The sequence below is a fragment of the Panthera uncia genome, chromosome D1, assembly GCF_023721935.1.
Source record: "Panthera uncia isolate 11264 chromosome D1, Puncia_PCG_1.0, whole genome shotgun sequence".
Lineage (NCBI taxonomy): Eukaryota > Metazoa > Chordata > Mammalia > Carnivora > Felidae > Panthera > Panthera uncia.
In genome coordinates, this window is record NC_064808.1 from 3,853,234 (window position 1) to 3,865,810 (window position 12,577).

A 12,577-nucleotide genomic window follows, 5' to 3' on the forward strand; every position below is an offset into this window, starting at 1 on the left:
CGGCGGCGGGCGGGGGCGCGGGCCCTGCAGTGGGCGCCGCCGCCGGAAGGGAGCGGTAGCGGCCGCCGGGCAGCGCGGGGCCGGGCAGCGCCGGGGCGGCCCGCGGCCGCACGAGGGGAGCAGCCCCGCCGCTCGCGATTGGGGGACTCTGTTTTCCCTGTTCTCCAATGGGCAGCCGTGATCGGGCTCGCCCAATCTGCTACCTCTGCCGCGCTCCACTTCGGCTTGTTTTTGTTTGGGCTCGAGCCTCGTTTCAGGGCGCCTCCGGGGCGCGTCCCCCACCCCTCCCCGTTCCTCCGCCGACAGCGGCGCCGGCCTCGGGCCCCCTCGGGCCCCGGCCGTCCTCGCAGAGTGTCGGTTGTCCTTCTGCACACCCACAGGTGATGGGTATCGGCGTCGCTCCCACCTGCGAGGGGCGGGGAGGGGGGGGGGGACGTGTTTTCAAGGTGACAGCGGGACCCAGCTTGCGGGAATGGTGTGGAAGCACGTTGGACCCGGAGAGATATTCTCGCTCGCTCGCTCTTTGGGCTCCTCTGACCCCGCTCTGGAGCTGTCACTTCCGATCCGTCGAGGGGGGAAGCTAGGATTTACTAGGGAGGTGGACGTGTGTTCTTTGAAGGTGGTGTTTAGGAACTCGCCAGGTGACACGGAGTCCCGCGGCGAGGTCTCGTGTAGAGAGTAGCGGCAGATGAGTTGGTCGGTCGTGACTGTGATTGTTCGTCGGGACTTTTTTGGACTTGAGCTGCTTTCAGCTGTGCGAGAGTACAGTTAAACGTGGGCTTCCAGGTCCGAAGACGGCTGCGTGGGATCGTCAGTGGAAGCAGTTGCCAGCCGAGACTTTTCCCTTAAGTCTCTGCTATGGAGAACACGCCTGTAACTTTTGAAGATTCATAGTGAAAGCATAAATACTTTGAAAAGGGCCCAGAGTGGGGGGAGCATTTTTGCGGGAAATAACCGCCGGCAACTCGTACGTGTTGGAAAACGTAGCTAAAGAGTTGCTTGCTGTAGGTACACGTTTATCTTGTAGCGGAACGTTTAGCCACTTGCAGCGTAGCTGTGTCCCCGTCGCTGTCGGGACGCCGTGTGTTCCAAGAGTAAAGTCCACGAACGCTTTCATCCCAGCATGTGGGGCAACTCAGGCCCATTTTCCAATTTTTAATCTCTAAACATTCTACATTCTGCTCTCCCTTTCCGAGGCCCTAGCGCCACGAGCTTCCCATGCCTGGCATCTCTTGGTCACATCCTGCCCGGCCTTCCTAGCCCCCTCCCCCCCGGGCCCCCATCCTTCAGAAAGGCCCAGTGAGAGTGTTACCTGCCGGAGGGACCTGCTTACGTCCCTGGACGGTGCAGGGACCAGGGACGGCCGGCTCCGGAGGCCGCACACTTCCTCTGAGCTCCCTGAGCAATTGCTACTTGGTATTGTATTTGGTTACTTGCCTGTCCCTTCAGCTTTCTTGTGAACTTGTGGGGTCATTATTTATTTCCTCTGCCTGGGGGAGGCATTTGATGAAAGTGAATTTATTAGTCTCCAAGTTACTGAGGTTTGTAGCTTGTATTTAGTTTTTGAAAGGTGTCAGTTCTGATGTTGTTTGAAAACGTTGTCGTTCACAAAGCAACTTAGTTTGAGAGTGAAAGGAGTATTGTGGATACTTAGTCTTCAAGAGAAGATGAGTGGAGGACTCAGTTTTGTACCCGTGAACTTCGAAACCAGATTCTTTCAAAAGTCATTTCTAAGTTCTCTCTTACCGGTATGTTCACCTGTCTTCTCAGACCCACTGAACTGCTTTCCGTACTTGAACCAGATACCAGTGGGGTATCCTGGGGGGAGGTGGAGGAGGGTTGGGGGGTAGGGCAGAGCATGATGTGGAGAAGCGGTCACAGGTTGTTTGCGTGTCCAAGCATAGTGTTCTGTGGGTGGGGGATGCTGGCGTGTCATTTTCCCCTTGGGTCATACAAATCTGGGGTTGAATCTGATTTTTCTCTACATAAGATAATGTGAGAATGTGGCCCGTTTGTGTTGCAAAGACCTGTGTAGCCTGTGAACAGCTCCCCTGTCCACAGGAGTGGCCTTCCTGTGGCTTATGAGCAAATTCTTTTGGATAAACCGTGTGGATTACGTTCTTTTACATTCTTGCCTACCATACATGAGCTTTATTTTCTCTCCGCTCACCAAAATCCTTCTCCATGGAGCAACATTTACAGGACCGTGTTCTACGTTAGCCCTAGGACACGGCAATTTTTGAGTTTTCCATGCAGCGGACCGTGTGTCTTTGCTCCACTCTGGCACAGTGTTGGTCACATAGATACACCGAATAAACAGGGTATATTTACCCTGTTTGGGGTAACTACCTGCTTGGGGTAGTTTTATTTCAGATCCAGCTGTATGCGATAGAAAGACATTTTCTTTATAGGATGTAACTTAATTTTTCAGTCTGATTTTTAGTTTTTATTTTGGGGGGGAAAAGCTTATTTTACTGGCCTGTCTTGATGTAGGAAATGGTTTTAATTGCTGTAAGAAGCACAAGCCCACATTATTACAAGATAAAATTAAAACTAGCTAATGCACTTTAAATTGCAATCATTAGGGTGTTCTACGCATTAGAACACAGTGATTTGAAAAGTAATTTCTTGGGTAGACTGCCAACTTTGAACTCATAAAACAACTTTATATTTGGAGCTCTTAATTTTGAAATGTGACTTAAGCCTTGAAGTTTTAATTAATGCCTGAGTTCCATTGAACGAGCTGTACAAGGAAGGGGTCCTAGCAAACAGTAGGGAGTGAGTACCCTAGGGCATTGTCTAAAGGGTTTTCCTTAAAAAAGATTTTTTTTTTTTTTTTAAATTTAAGTGGAGGCACCTGGGTGGCTCAATCAGTTAAGCATCTGACCTCGGCTCAGGTCATGATCTCACGTTTTGTGGGTTCGAGTCCCGCATTGGGCTCTGTGCTGATGGCTCAGAGCCTGGAGCCTGCTTCAGATTCTGTGTCTCCCTCTCTCTCAGCCCCTCTTCCATTCGTACCCTGTCTCTCTCTCTCTCTCTCTCTCTCTCTCTCAAAAATAAATAAAACGACAACAAAAAAGACTTTTAAATTTATTTAAGTGATCTCTACACCCAATGTGGACCTTAAACTTATGGCTTCCAGATCAAGAGTGGGAAGCTCTACTGACTGAGCCAGCCAGGTGCCCCTGTCTAAAAGATTTAAAAAAAATTTTTTTTTAACGTTTTATTTATTTTTGAGAGAGAAAGTGTGCGCGTGGCGCTGGGGAGGGGCAGAGAGAGACACACACACACACACACAGAATCCGAAGTAGGCTCCAGGTTCTGAGCTATCAGCACAGAGCCTGACATGGGTCTCGAACCCATGAACAGTGAGATCATGACTTTAGCCAAAGTCGGATGCTTAACCAACTGAGCTGCCCAGGTGCCCGGGATTTTTGTTTTTATGTGTATTTGTTTTCGGAGTGAGTCGGTGTGCATGTGTGTGAGAGTGGGGCAGGGGCAGAGAGGGCGAGAAAGAGAATTCCAAGCAGGCTCCACACTGTTAGTGAAGAGCCTGACACGGGGCTTGGTCCCACAAACCATGAATGAGGTCACTACCTGAGCCCAAATCAAGAGTTGAACGCATAACCAACTGAGCCACCCAGGTGCCCCTAAAGGATTTTTAATGAGGGAAAGTTTAACACCTTTCTTTAAAATCTTCCTACCAACTCTACATCGTCCCCCCTCCCACCCCACGCCCCAGATTCTACAGATCTGTTTTTACTTTAGTTATTTATTGCAGTTCCTTTTTTCCCCCAAATTTGGTGTCTCCTAGAATATAGAAGTCTTGGCTGAGAGGAAAGGTCATTCCTGACCAATATCTAACCCTATATTTATTAACGTGATCTGAGTTTCTCTTTTCCGAGTCAAATGGAAGAAAGTACTTATCACTTACAAATCTATTTTGATCAACAGACATATTCCCAAGTTTTAATAACATATACCTTCATTTAACTGCATTACAGGATTTTAGTAAAACCTTGGATTGCGAGTAACTTGTTCTGGAAGTGTTCTGCAAGACAAGCAAACATTTCTAATAAATTTCAACTTGATAAATGAGCAGTGTCTTGCAGTACGAGTAGTATGTGATGCCAGATGTCACATGATCCCAACTGAGCCAATGGTTCTTGAAATTCGCTTTGATACACAAGTGCTTTGGACTACAAGCGTGTTTCCTGAACGGATTATGCTTGCAAACCAAGGTTTTACTGTATTTTAATTTTTTTTAAGCTTATTTTGAGAGTGACTGCATGTGCTTACATGAGTGGGGGAGGGGCAGAGAGACAGACAGACAGACAAAGAGAATCCCAAGCAGGCTCTGTGCTCACAGCACAGAGCCCAATGGAGGCTCGACTCACAAACTCTGAGATCGTGACATGAGCCAAAACCAAGAGTCAGACATTTAACTGACTGAGCCACCCAGGTGCCCTGATTTTTACTGTTTTAAAGGAATGCCATGGGGAGAATCCATCCATACAGAAAAGACTCCTAACCTTATTTTTGTAAAGCTGCATTAATGTCTAACGTTAGCTTTAAAACAACTTTTGACACCCATATTGCTTGGAGGCAGTGAGTTAGAGTGGATATATTATTTTTATATAGTTGGTGATGGAACCAGGAACCATTTGCATTCTAAAACATTCTCACAAGAGGAGGAAAAAAAGTCACCAGTTTCTGTAGTCATTGATGCTCTAAATTATGTTTTGCTCTAAGTTATGGCTTGCTTCACAGTTCTGCATCCATCATGCTAAAGGGTTCCTAGAACCAGTTTGGCCACTTACTGCCTCTGGCTCCCTCCGGTGCCAGCCAGATTTTGGGCTGTGGGATGTGTGTGAGAGACAAACTCAGACACTACACAGTCTTCTAGCGTTGTGTGCAATTATGGCTACATTACATATAATTCTGGAGCTGGATGAAGGACCATTGGAGTAAGAACCAGTACCTATGTTTCAGTCTGCTCTGTCATTACTTATATAAGACACTGGGCCAAGCCTCAGCTTTGTCAACTGAACTTTAATCTCGAGATCACTTACAATTCCAAATTACATTTTATCTTTTACATTTAATTGCTATCCTATTTTCTTAACTTCTAAGAGCTATTTTAATATTTTGACATCTCTCGAGCACCTGGGTGGCTCAGTCGGTTGAGTGTCCGACTCTTGACCTCAGCTCGGGTCTTGATCTCAGGGTGGAACCCATGCTGGGCATGAAGTCTACCTAAAAAAAATTTTTTTCTTATATCTCTAATTGGTAAGACATAGTTCATCTCTATATCCTATGTAGTTTTTCCCCTTTTTTTTCCTGAAATGTTATTGAATTGATCTGTAGTTTACAGTCAGTTGGGTTCTAGAATTGAGAGACTAGAGCTTATCAGTGGCTCCAAAAGCTTGATGGCTTCTACTTCTGCACGGCTCCTATTTGTAAGTTGCATCTCTACAAGATGTCTTTGTTTTCTGTTATAATAGTACACAGAAGAAAAAGTAAACAGACGTAGGGGAGCCTTCCCCAGTGATAAGCCTCTTTGTTTATGGGTGATGCACATGTGGCTCAAGTATTGGAGTAAACCCCAGACTTCAGTTCAAACACTAGGGTTTTAGACCCAGCCTTACCATCAAATAGCACTTTGACTTCAGGAAAGCAACTTTGTCTCTGAGCTTCAGCCATCTCATTTGTAGTGTCGGTATCCGCCTCACCTGCCTCAAAGGATTGCCATGCAGGTGAACCCTGTCATGTGTTAGGATGAAACAAGCACCTGTGTTTTAACTTGAGCGTCTTTATCAGAACTCCTGCCCAGCAGAATTCCCTTGATGGCATTGGGATTGCCTCCCAGGCAGAAGGCCCCTTCAGGCAAGGGTCATTCCTCTTTCCGCTACTGCACCTTTCTGCCCTCTTCTTCAGATACCCAATTTTCACGGGCTTCCCTTTGGATTTGCACGGTCTCCCACCCTGTTAACCACGCCGATGTTCCTAAAAGCTGAAGCTCACATGCGCCCTCTAGCGTTCCACGGACACAACCAGTATTCCAGCACCACGAACAGTGCCCGCCCGATGGCTCCCAGTAGGTTCTTGATAAATGGTGGATTCTACGTCTGCAGAATGATTCATTTTGTCTGTCTGATTTGTAGAACAAGGGTGCAGTAACTGATACAGTGTAATGATCTCTGAGGAGTATTTTTATTTTCAAGGAAATGCTTATGATATTGCATGACGTGGAGCGATATGTATTTTTAGCAAGAAAACCAACCTACTCTTAGGAAGATGAAGTTCTCCCCACTGAGGAGTAAAGGGGGGCCTGATCCTTCAGCTAGTGAACCAGTGGAGTCTGGGGCTAGAGAGGCCATATGGAGACCTCTCTGCCCTTCAAAAGAGAAAAACAAACCTCACTCAGGGTCCAAGAGGATTTAGACAAAGCCAGTTGCCTCAGAAAATATTTGGTGCTTACATGTAAATAGGTGCCAGGAGTGTTTTTGACCCCCCCCCCCCCAAAAAAAAAAGAAGGGTGATTTTTTTTCTGTATATGTGCTCTTTATTTTCCCTGATCATCCAATGTCAAGTCTGTTCTCATATTCTCTTTGCCAACATCCTATTTGTTCCCTTTAAGGCTCTTCCTGGAATTTGTGGTTTCATACTTACTGGGTTGTTTCTCTTTCCAAACTATCCTCTGAGCTCCATGAAATTAGGAACCGTGCGTCTTTCGTTCTAGGTTCTTACTCTTCAAATACGGGGCCGAGTATGTTTAAGATTTTGTCTGCATCAGGATTGTACCGCTTCCTTCATAGTGTCGAGAGTGTACGGGCTCGTAACCCAGCCTTGGCTTCACTTGGTTCTGATTCTCTAGGGCCTGCTCTCGTTTGTAAAATGGGGATGATAGCGGGGGTGTTGTGTAAGTCATTGTGCGTGTTTCATACTTTAACTGTATGTAGAGTGCACGTTGGAGAACGTAATGTTTTTATTCAGTGTTAACAAGCACGTGGAAAGGGGCTGTGGCGGGCGTAAGTGACATGGGCATACAGGTGCCAGCACAGTTCTCCGATGCTGGTAAGAGCAATCTTGTGAAAGTGGTGCCTGGAGAAGAGGGCTGAGAGGGCTCTCTGTCGTGGCGGGGCCTGCCAGGCCACCCCTGCCGCGTTCTTTTCTTCACTCGTGTCTTGAGCAGACGTTTACTTAGCTGTGTGTTGGACGATGTGCCAGGCCCCTAACTGCACTTATCCCCAAACTAAGCGCGTGCTGCTTTGCAAGACCCCCGTTTCTCTCCCAGTGTGTGCCTCTTGCCCGTTGTATTTCTTCTCTCTTCCCTCTTCCTTTCCTTCCATTTAAAAGGAAGGCCCATGATAAAACTCAAGTTTTTTTTCCCTTTGGTTTCATGTATTGGTAGCATATTATCTTGTCAGAAGTGAATTACTTTGGGCAGGGAATTTATCTCCTGAGCCTGTTTCTTTCAGTCCAAGGTAAAAAGCTCTGAAGTTCTGTGATTCTTTGAATTGAGAGAATGTTGAAATGCTTGGGAACCTGTAGAGTCCTTTTGTTAACGTTACCGTCTTAACGGCCCCCACTTTTCTCCTGAATTACGGTGTCTTATGAGCACTTCACTTGGATGGTGACCCCCTTCTCAAATTTAGCACATTTAAGCTTTCTCATCTTTCCTATAAACCTGTTCCGTCTTTAGTCCCTAGTTCAGTTAATGGCAGTCTTGCAGTCTCCCCAGCTGGAGACTTCTGACCCGTCCCAAATTCCTTTCTGGTCCTCACCACCTGTGTCTGATTTGTTACCAAGTCTTGCCAACCTTCCGCGTGAAACACCAGAGCTTTTCCTCCGCTGTCCACTGCTCTCGTTGATTTAATTTCCTCTCTGCCTCCAGTCACGTGCATTTTGCCACTAGGATACTTCACGGAGTACAGTTGAACAAATTCTGCAACCTTTCCTGTGTGTAACCAAAAAAAATAAAAGAAGTTCCTATTTCACAGGATGTGAGAATTAAATGGTAATAAGTGAAGGAAGTATTATTTATTTTTTTTAAAGTGGACTTACAGCGGGGTGCCTGGCTGGCTGAGTCGGAGGAGCACTTGACTTCTTCATTTCGGGGTTGTGAGTTCAAGCCCCACGTCGGGGTAGAGATTACTTAAAATCTTGAAAAAGAAAGTGGAGTTACAGTAAGGAAAAAATGTTTCACCAGAAACACATCAAGCGGGATTCCACTGTAACAAAATCTGTAGTCCCTCTGGTTGTTGACGTGTGAAGGTGTGGTTTGGTATGATTTGTAATCATACATTGTTGCCAGAGTCACATTCCTTACGACAAGCAAGGCTGGTCTCTGTTCTGTAGCATAAATCTGGTATTTTTTTATTCTCTTGAAAATTTGTATTTCTTTTAATGGGTATGGTGATACGATATTTTTCTTGAGAGAGTCATAACTCTAGGATAAGGAATGGAGGGCAAATTCCTGCTTTTTTTTTTTTTTTTTTTTTTTTTTTTTAAGTTTATTTGGTTGACAGAATACCAAGCAGGCCCAGTGCTGTTAGCACGGAGCCCGGCGCGGGGCTCAAACTCCCAAACCGTGAGATCATGACCTGGGCCGAAACCAAGAGTCAGATGTTTAACCGACTGAGCCACCCAGGTGCCCCATTTGCTTGATTGTTTTAAGTTTTGTGAACAATGCAGCAACCTGTCTGACCCTCTGTTTCCGTGTTTGTTGCCTGAAAAGAGGGGACAGTTGGAGATCTTTATTTTACTAGCAATTTCTGCTTGTTAAATCCTGTGCCACACCAGGGAAGTAGGCCCTATTTTCATCGTACTCATGAGGCATTTGTGAGGTTGAATGACCTGTCCGTGGCTGTACTGCTGGAGGGTAATGAATGGGGCCGGAGCGGAACCTAGGTGCATTGACCCCCATCCATCGAGAGCCACATCCTGAACCCTCTGTGCTCTGCCCCTTGCAGACTTAGTCTTGGCCTTTAAGACCTGGCCCAAGAGTCACCTTTTGGAAGTTTTTCGTCACCCTTGTCTTTGCCCTGTGAGAATGGATTGATTGTTCTTTGTTCTGTTTACCCCCTATCTTCTGAGGAATTATTGGCTGTACTTATAGACTTTTGACACTAGGTGGCATCTGTTTATAGAAAAGTAAAATGCTGTTTGGGTCTCAGGGAAGAGTAACAAAGGAAGCATCCTTGATTTTATTTATAGGCTCTACTAGGTAAGCAAATGGGCCAGATGTGGACGGATGGGGAAGCAGGTTGTTTTGTTTTGTTTCTGTGGAATTTCTCCCGACAACCGCATCAGCTAACACCTTTATTTTGAAAATGCTACTGAGACCATTGGAGACACGAATCCTTTGTTGTGATACATATCGGATGTGGATAAATAAAGACTGATGAATCAGTACATTTCATACGACAACCATTAGAGACGGGTTGATTACACACTCAGTTGCAGATCAGTGGCCGAATAAGTGGGTTTAAGTGTTGTGATGTCTGCTCGTGGACTTACCAGGAGTGCATGTTTTGCTGTTTCAGATGTTCTGCTAAATGAAAAACCTCCTCTCTGGGTTTTAACTTTCGTTTTTATTGTAAAATGTTTACATAAATATGAACAAATGTTCAATCGTAACACTTCTACGGAAGGTCTTGGTTATCTGGGGTTAAAGCACAGTGCCTCAGCAAAATGTGTGATTGAGATGCTAGCTTTATCTTCAAAATCTGTATCTCTCTCTCTGTAGCCATGAATTTATAATGGCAGTTGAAGGGGGGAGATAACCGTTGTTATTTTTTTATTTAAAAACTTTTTTTTAACGTTTATTTATTTTTGAGACAGAGAGAGACAGAGCATAAATGGGGGAGGGTCAGAGACAGAGGGAGACACAGAACACGAAACAGGCTCCAGGTTCTGAGCTGTCAGCACAGAGCCCGACGCGGGGCTCAAACCCACGAACCGCGAGATCATGACCTGAGCCGAAGTTGGACGCCTAACCGACGGAGTCACCCAGGTGCCCCATAATAACCGTTTTTAAAAGTACATTTAAAACAACTTTTTAAAGGTGTTTATAAGTTTTTCCTGTGATACGTTGCAATTTTATGTGTTTTGGGGGTCTGGTAACTGTAAAGCATTTTTCCTTTGGTTTACTTTGTCATGGTCTCTGTGTTAGTTTCTTGTGGCTGCTGTAACAAACTGCCACAAATCTGGTGTGTTAAGACAGCAGAAATGTATTCTCCGCTGGGGAGGCCAGAAGTTCGCCCGCTGTTTCACAGGGCCAAAATCAAGGCGTGGTATGGCTCCCCCTGGAGGCTGTGGGACAGAAGTCTGTTCCTTGCCTCCCCTAGCTTGTACGTCCTTGCCTCTCCTGTCAAATCTCCCTCTGCTGCCTTCTTGTAGGGTCGCTTGTGATAGCATTTAGAGCCCACTCAGATAACCTGTTTCGTTTCAGAACCCGTAACTTAACCGCCTCTCCAAAGAACCTTTGCTTTATAAACATTCACAGGCTCCAGATTAGGACCCGATATCTTTGGGGACCGTTTTCCAGCCTACTATAGTCTCCTTTGTAGCAGTTAGCACTGCCATTTCAGCATGATTCATGATCCTGTCTCTGGCCATCGTTTTATCCTGAAAGGGGGTGGGGGGAGCATTACGATGCATTGTGGGAAATTGCTCCCAGTCTGGTGCCATCTCTTGCCGCCTCAGAAGGGGCTTTACCACCTGAGGCTGCCTGGGGATGCTGTTAAGTTGGCTGAAGCAAAACGCTTGATCGCTTTGAGTCTACAAAACCCGGGGAAAAAGAAGAAATGATACTTAGTCATCTGACTTCGCAAATGACACTTCTTTCTGACAGTATTTATAAGAGCAAGTTGTAAGGTTACAAGTCTGATCATAAATTCACGATAGTTTTCTCGAGTGCTTAACTGTCTTGTCAAAATGTATTCTAGGCTTAGCGTATTGTAACGTGGGATATTGATCACACGTGATTCTGATAGCTTTGCGGGGGGGGGGGGGGGGGTTCTTATATTGGCCTGATAGTATGAATTATTATTTTAGAATTCCGTGGGACCTTGGATATCTATTGATTACAGATGGATTTGGCATAATTTGATAAAGACAGATTTGCAATTCTTTGATATATCGTTATGGAGTCCTTTTGTAACTTTAGATTCAAAAGAAAGTACTAATCACCAGTTGGCCTGTATGTAGCAGTTAGGTTTGAGCCTAAAAAGGGAGATGTGATAGGAACGGATCTGTGCTTTGTTGAGCCTTGTGCTAGGTTCCGGTGATCCCAGAGTGCACCTTAGCTAGCATCCGCTGCAATGGGAAAGCCAGGTGTCGTCAAGTAATTACACGAAGAAGCGAGGACAGTTGAAAGAGAAAGCTTCTAAGAAGGCAGCCTGTGGGACGGAGGACTGGGGGGTGGGGGGACTGATGGGCAGCTTGACCGCATCCCAGGTACAGAGCCCGTGTACATGCCTAGCACGCTAGCGGGATGAGGCCCCGGGCTGTGTCTGGAGGTCTGGTTGGAGCGCGGGGAGAGGGGCAGGGCCGCACCATGCAGGACCTTTTGGGGATCAGCAAGGTAAGTCGTGTTACTGGTAGTTCCTAACAATTTCCAGATACTACTTGTGTTTCTGCTATTGCACAGAGGTTGGACATGTGAGGCCCCAGAAGGGAAATTGGATTTGTACTTCACTGGTGGGTTGCACTGACCCTAGCCTGTGCAGTCACTGCTGGCCCCGGGGGGGGTGGGGTGGGGGGGGGCATTTTTGTTCTTTGTGGGGGGGTTTTCTCTCTGGACAGTGCTTTCTTTCATTTTTATGCTTTTGTGTTTGTCTTCCTTGTGCTTATTTTAACAATAAAGCTCCAGGGAGGCTGCGACTGTGGTGCTTGAATATCACGGTCTCTAAGCAGAGGCGTCAGAAACTTGTGGAAGTATTTCAGTGACATGTTAGACTTCCCTGATGTTTGAATTGCCATAATTAAGGTTTTAGAAATTGGCTTTGACGACATACATAAAAATGATGCAGAAGGATTTTTGTGATGTCTGTCTTATTTTCCTTTTAATATCTCTGTGTCAAATTTTTATTATAAAAGTAATACATGCTCATTTTGAGAAGTTGAACCTTGTGAAAGATATACCGCATAACAAAAAAATTGCTTGTGATCTCATTCTCCGGAGATAATTCTGTTAGCTATTTGGTGTTTCGGATTGTTTTCTTAGGATATTGTAGCTGAATCACTTGAAAATTGTTTGCTCTGTTTTTTCTCAGTAAAGTTTTTGAAAAGTTCTCCGGGGGCGCCTGGGTGGCGCAGTCGGTTAAGCGTCCGACTTCAGCCAGGTCACGATCTCGCGGTCCGTGAGTTCGAGCCCCGCGTCAGGCTCTGAGCTGATGGCTCGGAGCCTGGAGCCTGTTTCCGATTCTGTGTCTCCCTCTCTCTCTGCCCCTCCCCCGTTCATGCTCTGTCTCTCTCTGTCCCAAAAATAAATAAAAAACGTTGAAGAAAAAAATTAAAAAAAAAAAAAGAAAAGAAAAGTTCTCCGGCAGGCTTTTTTTTTTTTTTTTTT

General features: G+C 45.8%; 1 protein-coding gene across 5 annotated transcripts in view; it reads left to right on the plus strand.

Moving 5' to 3' along the window:
- Window positions 1-12,577, plus strand: part of KMT5B (lysine methyltransferase 5B) — a 56,288-nt gene that overhangs the window by 881 nt on the left and 42,830 nt on the right. The window contains exon 1 of one of the 5 annotated variants that reach the window (XM_049642010.1): window positions 104-380. The exons of 2 other annotated variants lie outside the window; for them this stretch is intronic. The gene's annotated coding sequence lies outside the window, so the exon portion shown is untranslated. Of the gene's footprint in view, window positions 1-103; window positions 381-12,577 lie in introns of those variants that run through there. 2 more of the 5 variants (XM_049641995.1, XM_049642030.1) reach the window with 2 other exon arrangements.